Below are 19,280 nucleotides of genomic sequence, written 5' to 3'. Positions count from 1 at the left end.
GGACTTCATACTAATTTGTATAAATTCTATCTACTTCGGTTTAATATTTACATCCATTTACGGTACAACGGATATTTTTGTTACAAAAACCGCTTTTCATACGTTACAATATGTCTAATACACCCCTCCAAAAATTTAAAGGAGAAAAATTCAAATGTTGGAGATAATATAAAAAAATCTACGTACTGATATGACATTCAAGTTTATAATTCTATTAAGTAAAGATTCATAGCAGTGTTTAGTGAGAAAATGTTTCAATAAAACCGTCAGAAATAAATTATAATTTATGATGTTCAAAGAAAGCAACAGAGCATTTCAAAGTGACAACATGTTATCTGTTTCTAGTCAGTTTTTAGGTGCAAAAACTTAACTTTGAATTTGTTTGTTTTGTTTGCTAGTAAAATATTTTAATTGTATGTTTAGATACATCTTATATAATTTTCTGTACTGCAGGCTGTAGTCTAAGTAATAACAATGAGAATGTTAAACTATCACAGCAGTATATCCTAGTTGTATTCGGCAAAGTAATTTCGGGTTGAATCGGATGAAACTCAGACTTTAACGTTATTTTGATCTTACGAAGTACGTATGGAGAAGCTAGGACATAACTGAGAGGAAAATAAGATAAAGGAAGCTGTAGAGAAAGTCAGAGGTCTTTGAATGACAGTTAGGGAAGCAAGTGACAAACATTCAGTTTAAAGAAGTTTATAAAATGAGACACTTAAAACTTTATGGGAAATCAAGAGGTGGCCTTGAAACCTTTCTTAGGGAATAACAGCTTATTGCTGAAAACATTCAGGAAACAATAATGTATCGTCAATAAAACCATTGGTAGACTGGACTCATTGTCACATTCGCTGCAATTGGGCCCACAATGCTGCGCTAAAATTAAACTAAAATTTTGACGCAGGATTATTCTGTTCAAAATTTTAACTCAACAATCTTACTATCAATTTTTGCATATTTGAGTCTATTTCCTCCCGACATGCAAACTTATTACTAACATGTGTAACTTGTACTTCAGTAGGTCAATGTTTACTAACACTTACAGTCTAATTAAAACTGCTTTCTAACAAAAACAACTTCTTTACACGTTTCAATTTCGCGTCCGTTAGAACCATCCAAAATATTTATACAACCGAAATGTGAAGAATAGAAAAAATATTAAAACGTCAACGTAGGTGTTATTTAATGACGAAGTTTTGTAATTTCATTACGTAACGTCTCATAATATTGTTTAGTATGAAGAACGATGTAATACAAACTTCACCAAAAATTATGATTTGAGAAAAGCTTGTGTGACCGACACTACCTGATTTTAAAGTAGATGTAATAAAACTTGTGTGACTTTAAAGGAAAATGTGAATGCGCAGTGAGTACAATTACGCGGGCCAGTGAATGGCGGCGGCCTTGTCACAGTGAATTAAAACAACAGCTGACGAGTCACGTGACATATACAGTGGGGCGCAGCTAGCTCCGGCGTGAAACTAGGTGGGTCGACGCCACACACGCGCGTGGCGACGCAGCACGCAGCAGGCGCAGGCACAGGCTCACGCACTCTGACGCGCACTCACGCACCTGTCGCAGGCGCCGGACGGACGCAATGCGACGCTACAGGATGGGTCGGGGCGACTCCCCCGCGCGCGCCCACGCACTGGACTGCTCCGCGTCGGGCCGGCCCAGATGGCGCCGACAGCAGCGCCGCCGCGCCGGAGCGCGGACGCCGCACCAACTACGCCACCGCGCGCAACATTTTGCATCTGCCGCTAGGCCCGCGCGGCGACTGACGGCAGTGGGTTATGGAGCGAGCCTATCGGTCCACAGACCAGCTACAAAGGCAGAGTAGCGATCTGTGTCGCGCAAGCAGTACGCAGATCTGGTCCATTACTCAGCTGCGTTTGGTTCAACGTCGGCAGACGTACGGTAGTTTGTGACCGTGGTCTAGGCTTTCGATCGTGAGATATTTGAGAAAGAACCGCCATCTACTGGGTCAAAAGAGACAGACCAGCGATGTAAATAACTGTTTGACAGGAAGTAAAATGCGAGGCCCATTTAAAAATTTCTGAACCCTGTAAGGTGGATTTGAAGAAAATACACTACTGACCATTAAAATTGCTACACCACGAATATGACTTGCTGCAGACGCGAAATTTAATCGACAGGAAGAAGATGCTGTGATATGCAAATGATTAGCTTTTCAGAGCATTCACAAAAGGTTGGCGCCGGTGGCTACACCTACAACGTGGTGACATAAGGAAAGTTTCCAACCGATTTCACATACACAAACAGCAGTTGACCAGCGTTGCTGGTGAAACGTTGTTGTACCATCACGTTACCGACTTTGATAAAGGTCGGATTGTAGCCTATCGCGATTGTGGTTTATCGTATCGCGACATTGCTGCTCGTGTTAGTCGAGATCCGATGACTGTTAACAGAATAAGGAATCGGTGGGTTCAGGAGGGTAATACGGAACGCCGTGTTGGATCCCAACGGCCTCGTATCACTAGCAGTCGAGACGACAGGCATCTTTTCCGCACGGATGTAACGGAGCGTGCAGCCACGTCTCGATCCCTTACTCAACAGATGGGGACTCTTGCAAGACAACAACCATCTGCACGAACAGTTCGACGACGTTTGCAGCAGCATGGACTATTAGCTCGGAGACCATGGCTGCGGTTACCCTTGACGCTGCATCACAGGCAGGAGCGCCTGCGGTAGTGTGCTCAACGACGAACCTGGGTGCACGAATGGCAGAACATCCTTTTTTGGGATGAATCCAGGTTCTGTTTACAACATCATGATGGTCGCATTCGTGTTTGGCGACATCGTGATGAACGCACACTGGAAGCGTGTATTCGTCATCGCCATACTGGCGTATCACCCGGCGTGATGGTATAGGGTGCCATTGGTTACACGTCTAGGTCACCTCTTGTTCTCATTGCCGGCACTTTGTACAGTGGACGTTACATTTCAAGTATGTTACGACCCGTGGCTCTACCCTTTATTCGATCCCTGCGAAACTCTACATTAAAAATGCTACACCAAGAAGAAATGCAGACGATAAAGGGGTATTCATCGGGGTATTATACTAGAACTGACATGTGATTACATTTTCAAGCAATTTGGGTGCATAGGTCCTGAGAAATCAGTACCCAGAACAACCACCTCTGGCCGTAATAACGGCCTTGATACTCCTGGACATTGAGTCAAACAGAGCTTGGATGGCGTGTACAAGTACAGCTGCTCATGCAACATCAACGCGATACCATGGTTCACCAAGAGTAGTGAGCCAATTGCTCGGCCACCATTGACCAGACGTTTTCAATTGGTCAGAGATCTGGAGAATGTGCTGGCCAGGGCAGCAGTCGAACATTTTCTGTATCCAGAAAAGCCCATACAGGACCTGCAGCATGCGGTCGTGCGTTATGCTGCTGAAATGTAGTGTTTCGCAGGTATCGAATGAAGGGTAGAGCGACGGGTCGTAACATATCTGAAATGTAACGCCCACTTTTCAAAGTGCGGTCAATGCGAACAAGAGGTGACCGAGACGTGTAACGAATGGCACCCCATACCATCACGCCGGGTGATACGCTAGTACGGCGATGACGAATGTGCTTTCACCACGATGTCGCCAAACACGGATGGGATCATCATGATGCCGTTACACAGAACCTGGATTCATCCGAACTGTTCGTGCTGATGGTTGTTGTCTTGTAAACGTCCCCAACTGTTGACTCAGGGATCGAGACCTGGCTGCACGATCCGTTACAGCCATGCGGATAAGACTGCTAGTGATACGAGGCCGTTGGGATCCAGCACGGCGTTCCGTATTACCCTCCTGATCCCACCGAGTCCATAATCTGCTAATAGTCATTGGATCTCGACCAACGCGAGCAGCAATGTCGCGATACGATAAACTGCAATCGGGATAGGCTACAATCCGACCTTTATCAAAGTCGGAAACGTGGTGGTACGCACTTCTCCTCCTTACACGAGGCATCACAACACCATTTCACCAGGCAACGTAGGTCAACTGCTGTTTGTGTATGGTTGGAAACTTTCCTCATGTCAGCACGTTGTAGGTGTCGCCACCGGCGCCAACCTTGTGTGAATGCTCTGAAAAGCGAATCATTTGCGTATCACAGCATCTTCTTCCTGTCGGTTAAATTTCGCGCCTGTAGCACGTCATCTTCGTGGAGTAGCCATTTTAATGGCCAGTAGTGGAATATTATTACACACTACAGAGTAATCACGTAGCTCTCGGTGTAGGTGCAGATGGGTTAAAGAAAAGCATTTGTTGTTGCATTTAGGACAGCTGAAGACAACAACTAGATGGACAGCGAAACGAATAAACACAGTATTAAAAGCGGTCTGGGAACTTTCCGAAAATTAAGTGTGGGGTTCACTAATAAACTGCACAGGAAAATTTACACTGAATGTCTGTCACATGTTCTGCGGTAGGTCACTGTGAAATGAAATTCTGTCCTCCTCTGCAGCTGAGTGGTCAGCGCAGCTGACTGCCATGCAGGAGGCACAGGTTCGATTCTCGGTATTGTCAGCGATTTTTCTTAGCTCAGAGGACTGGTACGGCGTGTATTCAGCGTCGTGAGGCTCACTCAAGTCCTACTCGATCGATTATTAGCGGTTCCAGAGTCAAGAAATCCGACAACGGGTGAAAGAGTGGTGTGCTGATCCCATCACTCAGATTACGTGACTTGAAACTGCAGCGCTGTCGCCATGAGAAACAGGAAACAACGCTGAGAATGAGAGGGAAGCGTTTACAGACAACGTTGGCCATACGAAATATTCTCCACTCTTGGTGAACATCAACGACAACACTTCGGCCATCCTTTTAACAGCCTATTCCATAAGCAATGTTACGAGACAACACTGCAGCGCTATCGGATATTACAGTCACACGGCAGCAATGTTGAATGCAACACCACTGCGGCCACCCGTTTCCGATAAATGTGGCCAGCGTAAACGGTTTTACAATAGGATGCTTCCATCTTGTCTGTGCTATGCGACAATCGTATAGCTTGCGTTGCGGGTTGCAGCTCTGCTAAGAGATCGGGCTTTCATTTCAGAAACTGTTACATCAACTTTCCTTCAAAAGTACAATATTTGCGTTGCGGGGTTGCATCTCTGATAGGAGACAAGGCTTTCGTTGCTGAAACTCTGACCTCCAACTAACTACGTATCACAAGTAAGCGTAGATTGCCATAGTGCAGTAGCTTTGGTCAGTTAAGGTCGTACCCGCGTTACTTGTACGTTAGATGTGTTGTATAATTATCAGGCGTTAGCACATAACGATCGATATCTTTACATATGAGATCAGCGTCTTACTGGATTCCCCCAAGGTCCGGAGTGATGATACATACAGTGTCGGGTAACCTACGAAACATTTTCGTTCTATGTAGTTTTCCTCCAGTCTGTTATTTAAAAGCAAACAGAATTTATAGCAAAATTGACACTGTGAATGTTAAATTTAGGTTTTATACCAAAACTGTTGATGTCTTATGTGAGACAATGGGATGTTGTAGTGCAAATAAAGAAAACAACACAGATTTATCATACAGCTCTACAAAACACGATTCCCTCAAAAATAAGGTAAAATTAAAAAAATAAAAAACAAAAATATATCAAACGCCGCTTCAATACTTCGTCGAACTTATATACATGTTTCTGTTATTCGTAAACAACTGTCGCATTTATTAATAATAACAGGAAACTATAGCCGTTGATCATGATGAAGAACGTTCTATTGAGTACAAAATGACAACAATATTATCCACATATGTTTTATGTTTGCGCGTGTAAAATGTACTTGCATCAAAAGTAATTGGTTTGGTTACATACAAGCGCAGAAGTTAATCGATCAACTAATTTTTATTACTTATTAAATGCAATTCATATTCTGAAAGGCTGTAAAATACACAAGGGACTAACACTGAATTATGTGCAGTTCTAATTATGTGCAAAACAAACAACCAAACAAACAAAAAATAAAAAACAAGACGTCGGCTCCCAGCTTCTCTCTTACACATTTATTTCTGTTTCTTTCCCTACCAGTGATACCAGTACTACTGGTAATCCTCTCATTTACTGCGTCATTTATGTGCTGTACCGAAATTACCGAAGCGTAGGCTACTTTTGGTAAAGCGAAACTGTATTCTTAAACAATACTGCATTTGCGTTATGAGGTTGTAGCTCTTCTACGAGGTGGGATTTCGTTTCTGAAACTGTGGTCTCCACCTTCCTTCAACAACAAAGCTTAGAGGGGACTGAAATACCTAACGCTTTTCTTTTCCCCCCTCTCATTTTCCGCCAGTGGTTGATGGTGTTGATGAGTCAGCGTCTAGGACAATGACTCATTTTCATGAGCCCTGAGGCGGAGGTATGACGGTAAAGATAATGAATAATGCAAAAAATGAATGATGAATGTAATTACGTGTTGTGTGTAGGCTATATCTCATTCTTTTATGCGAAGTGGGAGAGATAAATAACTGAATTCATCGGCATAATGTAGTGACTATGGTGACACCCAAGATGGACGGTCCTATTTGAAGACATGAGACCCGAATGTTCCCGGTAGATGGTGGATATGGAACTGGTGTTGACATGATATCTGAACAGTATATTCAAAAACTGTAAGACTTCCACTTTCCGAAATCTAGATTTGATCTTTGATATCGTACAGAGACGCAAAGGACGACAACGAGTATTTGACGCATGGACGTCAATTCGACTCTCCAGGAAGATACGGGGTGATCGACTGTGTACTGCGAGTCAGATCGCAGCTACTTTGAGTGTGGGGTGTCAGTAAACCGTTTATAGAAGGACTGCAGGGAGACAAATGCACTGCATGGAACTCAGCAAACAATCACCTTCCCGTGTCCCTACGCTGACAACTCGACACTGTGGTGAAGCTGTGGCGTGAGGCCGTGAAGACTCTCGAGCAGTGGCATCATGTAGCGTGGTACGACGGATCCAAGTTTCGGGTGAACTGAACTGATGGACGCACGACAGTGTGGCTTGAGCCCCATTTGGCTGCGGATCCACTGTACTAAAAAGTTTGTCTCCAGGCAGGGAGTGGCTCAGTTATGCTCTGGCATGTCTAGCACGAATTTCGGATGTGTGCCCGAATCACGTTTTCCATCACATTTCGCCAAACAGACTCGTTCCCATTCTCAGGTGGTTTTTTATGGCTGCCGCTCCGCTCTGGTCGGCGTCTATGTACACTAAAGCGCCAAACAAACTGGTACAGGCATGCGTATTCAACTACAGAAATACGTTAACAGATAGAAGAGGGCGCTGCGGTCGTCAACGCCTACATAAGACAACAAGTTCAAATGGTTCAAATGGCTCTGAGGACTATGGGACTACTTCTTAGGTCATCAGCCCCCTAGAACTTAGAACTACTTAAACCTAACTAACCTAGGGACATCACACACATCCATGCCCGAGGCAGGATTCGAACCTGCAACCGTAGCAGTCGCGCAGTTCCGGACTGAACGCCTAGAACCGCTCGGCCACCGCGGCCGGCAGACAACAAGTGTCTGGCGCAGTTGTTAGATCGGTTGCTGCTGCTACAATGGTAGGTTATCAAGATTTACGTGAGTTTGATCGTGGCGTTATAGTCGGCGCACGAGAGATGGAACACAGCATCTCCGGGGTAGCGATGAAATATAGATTTTCCCGTACGACCATTTCACGAGTGTACTGTGAATATCAGGAATCCGGTAAAACGTCAAATCTCCGGCACGGCTGCGGCCGTAAGAAGATCCTGCAAGAACGGGACCAACGACAACTGAAGAGAATCGTTCAACGTGACAAAAGTACAGCCCTTCCGCAAATTGCCGCAGATTTCAATGCCGGGACGTCAACAAGTGTCAGCGCAGCATGCGCACCATTCAACGAAACATCATCGATATGGACTTTCGGAGCCACGCGTGTACCCTTGATGACTCGTTTCAAATTGTATCGAGCGGATGAACGTGTACGGGTATGGAGACAGACTCATGAATCCATGGACCCTGCATGTCAGCAGGAAATTACTCAAGCTGCTGGAGGAGGCTCTTTAATGGTGTGGGGCGTGTGCAGTTGGAGTGATATGGGACCCTTGGTACGTCTAAATACGACTCTGACAAGCGACACGTACGTAAGCATCGTGTCTGATCACCTGCATCCATTCACGTCCACTGTGCACTCTGACGGAATTGGGCAATTCAAGCAGGACAATGCGGCGTTCCACATGTCCAGAATTTGTACAGAGTGGCTCCAGGGACAACACTCTTCTGAGATTAAACACTTCCGCTGGCCAACAAAACTCCCCAGACATGAACATTATTGAGCATATCTGGGATGCCTTGCAACATTAATGGAAAACCCTGCAGGGTTCATTGTGTCAGTTCCCTCCAGCACTACTTCAGACATTGGTCGAGTCCATGCCACAGAGTGCTGCAGCACTTCTATGTGCTCGCGGGGGCCCTACGCGATATTATGCAGGTGTACCAGTTTCTTTGGCTCTTCGGTATGTCGGTCGTCACCCCCGCCATCATTCCACTGCCGTCGTGGTGGGTGATGGCAGTAAGAGCGGTGACGACGACGAACTGTGAGATGCGATCCCAGCCTCAACGCTATAGCCCTCGGAGTTCAGGATATGGGAACACTTCGCTTTTTCTCAGCTCATTGATGTGTTGCACACCGCAGTCACAGGTCGCTATGAGAAATTTCGGAGAACTTACGACGTGATCTGGACAGACACCCGACTGTTCTACCAGTTAAAAATACGACGACAAAATAGCAGATCGTACATGAACTGGGCTGTGTTACCACTCTCGCATCTGGGCTCCACTGACTGGCTGTCGGAACTAACGACAGGAGCTCGTAAAGTGGACACTATGGCAGACCATCTGCACCCCTTTCTGACATTATAGTGGGCTGATGGATATGTTGTGTTGCAACAGGAAAATGCAGCTCGCCACCACTCTTTGGCTGAACACTCCACTGAATTCAGGACCACAGCTTGGCCCCCAACATCACTCCGTCTTCATCCAATGGAGCTTCTCTGGGATACTGTCAATACCTGTGTATGCTCAACGAATGTAGAATACGCGTGTCCTGTCTGGGGATACGCGGCGAAGCAGCACCTGGACAAACTCCAGAGGCTGCAGAACCGCGCCCTCAGGAGGGCACTGCGTTTACCTCTTGGATTCCCCATTGACGATTTGCATGCCGCTGCTAAAATCCCACTCCTGAGAGAGCGTTTTCAAGACCTGGCAAGGGCCTTCTATGAAGGTTCTTCCAGGTCGGGAAACGCCCTCATGCACTCCCTAGGTCGGTATGACATGTCCCGCGATAAGCACAATCGCCCCATGACGATCTTCGACGACTAAGTCGAAGAGAAAATCCCAATATCCATTCCCAAATCCTGCTCCTACCCAAATTACTACAATTATCTCGCCAAACCTCAGGCAAGTACCAGACACACGCAGAACAATCATCACATTTCACAGACACCAAAAAGTACAGAAATAATCATACACACAAATACACAAGGGGAGTAAAAGCCGAAGGCTACAAACTCCCCCTCACACTTCCCCAAAGAGGGGAAAGTAATAGATGAGAGCAGCATGCTCAATGAAACCAGCAATGAGGACAAATTGCGGACAGCACTCCAAGTCGATTGCTTCAATATTTCTCCAATACGATGCTAACACCTCATAGAATCCGTGGTTCGACGTGTTTCTACAACGTGGACAGCTCAAAGAGGAGCGACTCACAGTTAACATAACGTCCAGAGCTTTACCATGGCTTTTGGTCACTCATTGTTTCCTTGCAGTTGATTATGAACTTGTCTACCGGTTTACAGTTAATATCCCGTCGACTGCATGTTAAAATATTCAACTCTTCTTGATTCAAAGCTCTATAAATTGAATTTCTCGGTAAATCGAACTAGTCATCAAATCCCTTCAAAAACCTCTATGATACAAGAAATCCTACGTGTTTTGTGGACACACGATAAAAAGAAACGACTGACACGACAGATCATCTCGCAAACCTTCTATAATTCGAAGTTAATGACTATGTAACAATCAGTAATTCGAAACTTATCGTCAATTGTTTCTGAATCTGTTTCGTCATACAACTCTGCACAACAATGTGTGACTTAATACAGTGCATAATCAGCTGTGAAAAAAAAGACTTCAATGAAGTACAAGTGTTTTACTTCCGCGGAAGAGAAGCGGGTTATTGAGCCCGTCCCTTCGAATGTGGAGTGTGTTGTGTCTAGACAAGACAGCCTAGACACAATGGGAGGAAGCCGAAAGGCACGCGCTTAAACTCACGCAGGCTGGCGTGAGGTCTGAAACAGGATACGTAATGAATGCTATAAAGAAAAGTACGTAGCTTCTGGAATACTTAACTTTAATCCATAATTGTAGAACATCGCTCTTGATGATACATGCTTCACAATATTAATTATCAAAGCTATGGCGCCTTGCTAGGTCGTAGCAAATGACTTAGCTGAAGGCTATGCTAACTATAGTCTCGGCAAATGAGAGCGTATTTGTCAGTGAACCATTGCTATGAACGTCGGCTCTACAACTGGGCGAGTGCCAGGACGTTTCTCTAGACCTGCCGTGTGGTGGCGCTCGGTCTGCAATTACTGACAGTGGCGACACGCGGGTCCGGCGTATACTAATGGACCGCGGCCGATTTAAAGGCTACCACCTAGCAAGTGTGGTGTCTGACGGTGACACCACAGAGTGAAATAAAAAGATGATGTAGCGAAAAGTTTTGGTGTTCCATGCAGTCGAAAATCGAGCAGCTGAACGATAAGACTACTAAATACGTATATAAGGCAGCAGAAACGGCGCGATCAGTTCCCAGGTCTTGAAAAAAAATGGTTCAAATGGCTCTGAGCACTATGGGACTTAACTTCTGAGGTCATCAGTCCCCTAGAACTTAGAACTACTTAAACCTAACTAACCTAAGGACATCACACACATCCATGCCCGAGGCAGGATTCGAAACTGCGACCGTAACGGTCGCGCGGTTCCAGACTGTAGCGCTAGAACCGCTCGGCCACTTCGGCCGGCCCCTGGTCTTGAAAAATGCTTATTGAAATGGCTTGTCAGCGTGAGGACTAAACGTTATCTATCGGGGGTTATATGCTTAAAAAACCGCTAAATTATTTGCTTATAATCTGGTCACTGAAGCGCTCATCCCTAGTGCGTGGGTGAATCACTAACTGTAAAAAAAGACATAAGATCATTTGTGGAGAAAATGCAAGAGCTGATGACACTGTTTATTCATCTTGGAAACACAATGAAACTGAATTTTTCAGAAATTTGTGTGTGGCTTTCGTTTGAATTGTTACAGTAAATAAAAATAATTAACTAAGTAAAAAAAACTTTCTTTTAAGTTATGGTTGATAACTTATTCTTCCTTTGGGAAAGAGATACGAATGTTACAGAAGCTACAGTACCACCTTCTAACTGACGCTCTTATTTCATCTTTCTACTAACTCCACTTCGATCAAACTTTCGTTAAATTTAACTCCCAGGTATAAACCAAACATAAGGTAATCGCTCTCAAACAGAATTAGTGAGGCTTGTCTACGTATTTCATGCGCATCACGGTTGCAGTACATAACAGACACCAGACACCAAAAGCAATTGATATGAAGAGAGAAACTTGTAAGTAGTCATGGCAGCCGAGCAGCAAGATTAAGATAGGGACGGGAATCCCTTGAGATAAAGACGGAGGGAAATAAATTGCCTGTCAGATTCTGTCCACGTAGCTGTTTCTTTTGTTTCCGGATCGATAGGGCTTTCCATTAGCTTCAAACTTGCGTTAACTCCCGATAAAGGCCATTAATCACACGGCATGCGAAGTTAATGGCTATCAGAGAAGAACAAAGCGTCCTCTGTGCCTTGGCTCAATGAACCCTGAAATAAACACGGAGGAGGCGGGCACAGCTTGTTAGGGGCGGAGGGACAAGTTTCGGATATGGGTTGTCAATTCTACGAAAGCAGTTAGCTGACCCCCACATAAGCCGAGCGAAATGGAAAGTGTTGCATAACGCACACGCCATGACCGAACACTGCATCTGCACCTACATCTGAATCAACAAGAAAAAATTTATCGTAAGGTCTTATGGGACCAAACTGCTGAGGTCATCGGTTCCTAAGCTTACACACTACGTAATCTAACTTAAACTAACTTCCGCTAAGGACAACACACACACCCATGCTCGAGGGAGGAACTCGAACCTCCGACGGGGGGAGCCGCGCGGACCGTAACAAGACGCCTCCGATCGCGCGGCTAACCCGCGCAGCCGAATCTACAAGAGTCTTCCAATAAATGATACCTCAATTTTTCTCAGAATATATTTATTCTTAACAGAATAAGATTTGCTGACAACATGAGTCAAAGTTTCTTTTGTATACAGGGTGCTCCATTTACAGTGACCGGGCAAATATCTCACGAAATAAGCTTCAAACGAAAAAACTACAAAGGACGAAACTCGTCTAGCTTGAAGGGGGAAACCCGATGGCGCTATGGTTGGCCCGCTAGATGGCGCTGCCATAGGTCAAACGGATATCAACTGCGTTTTTTTAAAAATAGGAACCCCCATTTTCATTACATATTCATGTAGTACGTAAAGAAATATGAATGTTTTAGTTGGACCACTTTTTTCGCTTTGTCATAGATGGCACTGTAATAGTCAGAAACGTATAAGTACGTGGTATCACGTAACATTCCACCAGTGTGGACGGTATTTGCTTCGTGATACATTACCCATGTTAAAATGGACCGTTTACCGATTGCGGAAAAGGTCGATATCGTGTTGATGTACGGCGATTGCGATCAGAATGACCAACGGGCGTGTACTACGCATGCTGCCCGGTCTCCTGGACGACATCATCGAAGTGTACGGTCTGTTCGCCGGATCATTATGTCATTTAAGGAAACAGGAAATGTTCAGCCACGTGTGAAACGTCAACCACGACCTTCAACAAATGATGATGCCCAAGTAGTGTTTAAGCTGCTGTCGCGGCTAATCCGCACATTAGTATCTTACAAATTGCGCGAGAATCGGGAATCTCAAAAACGTCGGTGTTGAGAATGCTACATCAACATAGACTGCACCCGTACCATATTTCTATGCACCAGGAATTGCATGGGGACAACTTTGAACGTCTTGTACAGTTCTGCCACTTTGCACAAGAGAAATTACGGGACGATGACAGATTTTTTGCACGCGTTCTATTTAGCGACGAAGCGTCATTCACCAACAGCGGTAACGTAAACCGGCATAATATGCACTATTGGGCAACGGAAAATCCACGATGACTGGGAGATGTGGAACATCAGCGACCTTGGCGGGCTAATGTATGGTGCGGAATTATGGGAGGAAGGATAATTGGTCCCCATTTTGTCGATGGCAATCTAAATGGTGCAATGTATGCTGATTTTCTACGTAATCTTCTACCGCTGTTACTACAAGATACTTCACTGCATGACAGAATGGCGATGTATTTCCTACATGATGGATGTCCGGCACATAGCTCGCGTGCGGTTGAAGCGGTATTGAATAGCATATTTCATGACAGGTGGATTGGTCGTCGAAGCACCATACCATGGCCCGCACGTTCACCGGATCTGACGTTCCCGGATTTCTTTCTGTGGTGAAAGATAAAGGATATTTGCTATCGTGATCCACCGACAACGCCTGACAACATGCGTCAGCGCATTGTCAATGCATGTGCGAACATTACGGAAGGCCAACTACTCGCTGTTGAGAGGAATGTCGATACACGTATTGCCAAATGCATTGAGGTTGACGGACATCATTTTGAGCATTTATTGCATTAATGTGGTACTTACAGGTAATCATGCTGTAACAGCATGCGTTCTCAGAAATAAGTTCACAAAGGTACATGTATCACATTGGAACAACCGAAATAAAATGTTCAAACGAACATACGTTCTGTATTTTAATTTAAAAAACCTACCAGTTACCAACTGTTCGTCTAAAATTGTGAGCCATATGTTTGTGACTATTACAGCACCATCTATCACAATGCGAAAAAAGTGGTCCAACTAGAACATTCATATTTCTTTACGTACTACACGAATAGGTAATAAAAATGTGGGTTCCTATGTAAAAAAAAACAAAACGCAGCTGATATCCGATTGACCTATGGTAGCGCCATCTAGCAGGCCAACGATAGCGCCATCTGGTTTCCCCCTTCAAGCTAGACAAGTTTCGTTCTTTGCAGTTTTTTCGTTTGACGCTTATTTCGTGAGATATTTGGCCCGGTCACGATCAATGGACCACCATGTATACTGTTTTTCTACACAGTGTTCATTACGTTCTGTGGCCTTACGCCAGCGGTTCCTTATAGAACGTACTGTCTATGGTAAAACCTCTTAACCTGTTCATAGCCAAATTTTCACAGCATCAACTACGGTCTCATAATCTTCATAGTGTGTCAAGCGTAGAGAATCCTTAAATGGCGCAAACAGACGAAGTTCTGAGAACGCCAGGTCTAGGCTGTGAGGTGGACAAGGCAATGATGTCCAACCTAATTTGGCGACGTGTTCCTGGGTTCTGAGGCTTGAGAGTGGGTGTGCATCGTCCTGTTCGAGCAAGATTTCGTTTGGATTTTTCCTAGAGCGAGAACGCCAGAAGCGGATCGTCAGTTTGTTCGGAATCTTCACATGTGTCTCCGAATTAATGGTTGACTCTTCCCGCAACAAATCCACGAGAATGACACGGTCAACATCCGAAAAGATTGTCATCATTACTTCACCACAAGACGGAGCTGCCTTGAATTTCTACTTCCTTGGCAACTGCGGGAGAGCACTCCAAGTGCACTCTACGTGTAATGACCCATGAAACAAAGGAATCTCCATTGGCTTCTGACTCCTTCAGCACTTCAGATGGAATGGCTTTCCTTGGGATCTTGTAGTCTGTTGTTAGCATTCGTGAAACACCGCTCGAGCACACCTCTTGCGTATCCAAGAGACTGGAATCGTTTGACGCGGACATCCAATGCTCACCGATAGCTGTAGAGCGAATTGTCAAATTAGTCACGATCCGAGCTGGACGAATAGTGGCATCTGCGTGATTCGCTATATCGGGTGCAGTGACTGTGGAAGGACGTCCATAACGTGACGCATAATGGAGCTTAGTTTTGCGCTTCCTGACACTTTAGCTCTCTGTAGTCATATCCCAACACTACTCATTACAACTGCGTCATTACTGCACAGTGCAAACGAACGTTTATGGATGCTCACGGCGGTTTCTTTTTCCCAACCAGGAACACAATTACAGCACGTTGCTTGTAGTAGTGTCTTGCGTAGACACAAATGTGATAGTCCTCTACGGCTCTACCACCAACAGAAACTGCACAAAACTTCACGCTATGCAGAAGAAACATCAAATTAGAAGCACCTAATGGGCGGTTTCCTACGGATTGCTATAAATGATTCATTCGTTTTCAAATCTTGGCAATACGCTGGTAAGACCTTACGCTCCTGATCTCTCTCCATGCGCTTTCCACGTTTCTGGTGCTCTGAAGAAATATATTCATGGACGGCGATGCACACCTGGAGACATTCATGGTACCATAGGCAACCGGAAACAGTTTTCCATAAAGGCATTGACTGTCTTGTTTCACAGAAGGATAAATTAATTAACACTTTGCCGTCCGCACGTCTCGTGCAAATTTATTCGCTTGGCGCCGGCAGCGCTAATTCAGATTACTTGGCTTGTCGCCGGCCGCTTGTCACCTTTCCGTTGATGACAAGCTTCAAACACATTGACTTTTTCGTGCTTTAATTTTTCCGGAAATCCTCTGTTCTGCTGTATCGTTCCACAAACTCTAATTTCCTTTTCAAGTAACTTCTCTGCAAGTTCTTCACTGTTATAATAACTATCCATGTAGAGGTGATGCTACTTTCCATAAGAAGGTGTCAGTAGTTCCATCGCTGTTTTTGCTGAAGGTTGTCCAGCGCCGGAATATATCTTGAACGAGGAAATTATCCCGTACTCGAATCACACAGCATCCGAATGAGTGTATTTCGTAATTTTCGACGTATTGTAAATTTAACTGTCCACTCCACGGTATCATTACTTCGTCAATTGAGATGTTTTGACTTAGATTAAACGTTTCTTTAAACTTTTTGGAAAAATAATCGATTACGAATTGCACTTTGAAAAGCCGGTCGGCATTATCCGTTTGATTGTTGTTGTCGCAAAAATGTAAAAATGATAATATTTGTCTGAATCGGTTGCGGAACATCGTTCTGCGAAATATCGGTGTGTCTATCAACGGGTTTGTTGACCAGTAATAATAGATTCTTGCTTTTTTATCATTTATGAGACATAACTTATGAGTTCATCAGTCCCCTAGAACTTAGAACTACTTAAGCCTAACTAACCCAAGGACATCACACACATCCATGCCCGAGGCAGGAATCGAACCTGCGACCGTAGCGGTCGCGCGGTTCCAGAATGTAGCGCCTAGAACCGCTCGGCCACCACTGCCGGCTTTTACAATTTCCACATGGATAGTAACCCAAACCATTTTCTAAGTTCGGGTCCCGTAACGTCGACAAATTTGGCATTTTTCTTATCCAGTTTCCTTCTATTGCGATTTTGACTGTAATACTTGTTGGTTTCGTTGCTAATATACGCAAATAGATCGTTCCCAACATATAATTCTAAGATATCACGACACTCTGTGTATCTTTGGGAAATATGTGTGGACCCGCAGATCCTTCAAGTTTATTATTGGTCCTCAGTAAATCATAGTCTGTCTTCATCGTCTCATTCATCCGAATCAGTTGGCAACCGTATCGTTCGCCGAATTCTTCTTGGACGTATTTCATTGTCTTCGAAGGATTCTGCTTCACTTTCATTTTCTTGATGTCCAATGCCTTCTTCCCAATCGACCAAGTCGTCCGGAACGTCAGACAAGACGTCCAAGCCTTCATCGTAAATAATCGTATCGTCTCTTTCGTCCGCCATGATGAAAGTGCACGTATACTTATAAAAACCAAAAACTTGTTGACGTGTGTAACTTATTGTTACCTAAACAAAACACCAACAGAATGAAAAAGATACTAACGTGCTGTCGCCGGTCACTGCGCGATACTATGCACACGACACCACTGTGGTGTCGCCGGCCGTTGACCGCTATTTCGCGCACGACACCACTGTGGTGTCGCCGGTCAGCAAAGTGTTAACAGTTATGGCGATTACTCTTGAAACAATAAACAGTTTACTTACTTTTTTCGTGTGTCTCATTTTCATTTGACTGGCCCTTGTAGAAGTAGATGACACAGTCATCGTCTCCGAATTTTTCTTTTGGTTCGTGGGTTGCTTGATTTCGGGGAGGGGACCAAATAGCGAGGTCATCTGTCCCATCGGATTATGAATGGAGGGCGAAGAAAGTCAGCCGTGCCCTTTCAAAGAATCCATCTCGGCATTTGCCTGAAGCGATTCAGGGAAATCACGGAAAACCTAAATCAGAATGGTCGGACACGAGTTTGAAGCGTCGTTCTCCCGAATGGAAGCCCAGTATGTTAACCACTGCGCCATCTTGCTCGGTACTGTTGCTTTACTGCATGCAATGCAAGCTGAAATCCCTTTGTGTTCAGCGTTTTCTTAAGAGCAAAAGGGAGACCCACGCAAAAGATCGCCACACCTTAACGCCACTGCCACTATACTTCACTAATGACAGGATACCTTATAGCATGTAACGTTCTCCAGGTATTCACCAAACCCATGCCCTTCCCCAGGGTATAGTGTGATTCATAATTCAGAATCACTCCTCTGCTTTCATCCATTGTTCAGTGGCGTCACTGTGCATACTGAGATAACGTTGGATGCTGAACTACATGGTGTATTTCGCATTCGGGACGAGGAAATTTTTATTAAAATTTTTCGTAATTTCAGTAAAACCATTTCAACTAATTTTCGCGGTGACTACTTAATCAGGACCAGAGCCAATTCATTACTTTGTCTTCTCCAATCAAAGCCTGTGGTCCCTACCTTAACGATCTGCTTTGTCAGCACCTTTCCTTTTCATTTTTTCGCTCTCTTTTCTATTACTACAAAGTTCCTTTGATTGGAATTACCCGCCGAAAGATGTCCTTTGGGAATAATTAAGTGCTACAGGAAGAATACTTCTACAAATTACAAAGCAGAGTATTCTATTCGTTTCCAAGGCAAAAATTTAACTGCAGAGTTACGACTTTCGTTATTCTGACCGTTTTGCTTTTTAGGCGTAAACACTCTGAAAAATTATTTTTTTGACAGGGTAAAAATAGTGAAATGGGTCAAATATCAAAGCTAGCTCTCTTTTGGGTCATAAACTGAGAAACGGCAACTGCTGCAGTAACAGTCCAAATCGCGAAAGGAAAGGAGAGTTTTAAAGTCTGAGGAAACGTTTCCGTTACAGAATATATACAGGCTTCAGTGATGAATTATTCAGGCAGTTGACGAGAGGAGCAGTTTTAAGGTTGGACTTGTATTCGGAAGACGGCTAGCGTGAATTTCAAATGCGATCTTCTCTGCGTCTGTGTCAGCTGCATAATGTTGCTCGAGCGGAACGGCTCACGCAAATCGCAGCTGACACAAATAGGGCTGAAGGAAATTCGTAGAATGCCACAGACAGATATTGCCGGCTTCGTATCTTCTGTACCCATTTAAGGAACCTCGGCGTAAAGTTTCAGTAACTAGTGGGGACGCTAAACGTGTTTAGTAGACCTGTGAATTTTCAGAAACCAAGTGGCAAATTAATAACTACGCAGACAAGGCCAATAACGCAAGGATAACCCTTAACTACCACACATTATACATTCGTTAGCTGCCGTTCAAGAAATGACATATTAACTTTCGTATATCATCAAATATTACGATCGATAGAATCTTTCTGCACAAAAAGTGCGAACATTGCTGGGATGGCTTATTCCGGAGGCCTCGCAGTTTTGCCTGGAGCTAACATGTGTAGTATGAGCAACTGTCGCATGAACTTCAATTTCGTGCACTCTGCTCATTGCTGACTTGCTTCTTACGCTCTGCTAACTATTACAGAGCCCTTTCTGTAACAATTTTATGTACATTCGCTGAATTGTCTTACTTGTTGGACATCGTCTGACAGGCTAAATTCATGCCTACAACTCAATGTTCTCGTTGCTATAGTTCTGCATTCTCTGTAAAGAAGCAGCGTATTCTTAGTATTAAGAAAACAGTATTA

The sequence above is a fragment of the Schistocerca serialis genome, chromosome 2 (assembly GCF_023864345.2).
Source record: "Schistocerca serialis cubense isolate TAMUIC-IGC-003099 chromosome 2, iqSchSeri2.2, whole genome shotgun sequence".
In the NCBI taxonomy this organism is placed as follows: domain Eukaryota; kingdom Metazoa; phylum Arthropoda; class Insecta; order Orthoptera; family Acrididae; genus Schistocerca; species Schistocerca serialis.
This window is presented reverse-complemented; position numbering follows the sequence as displayed.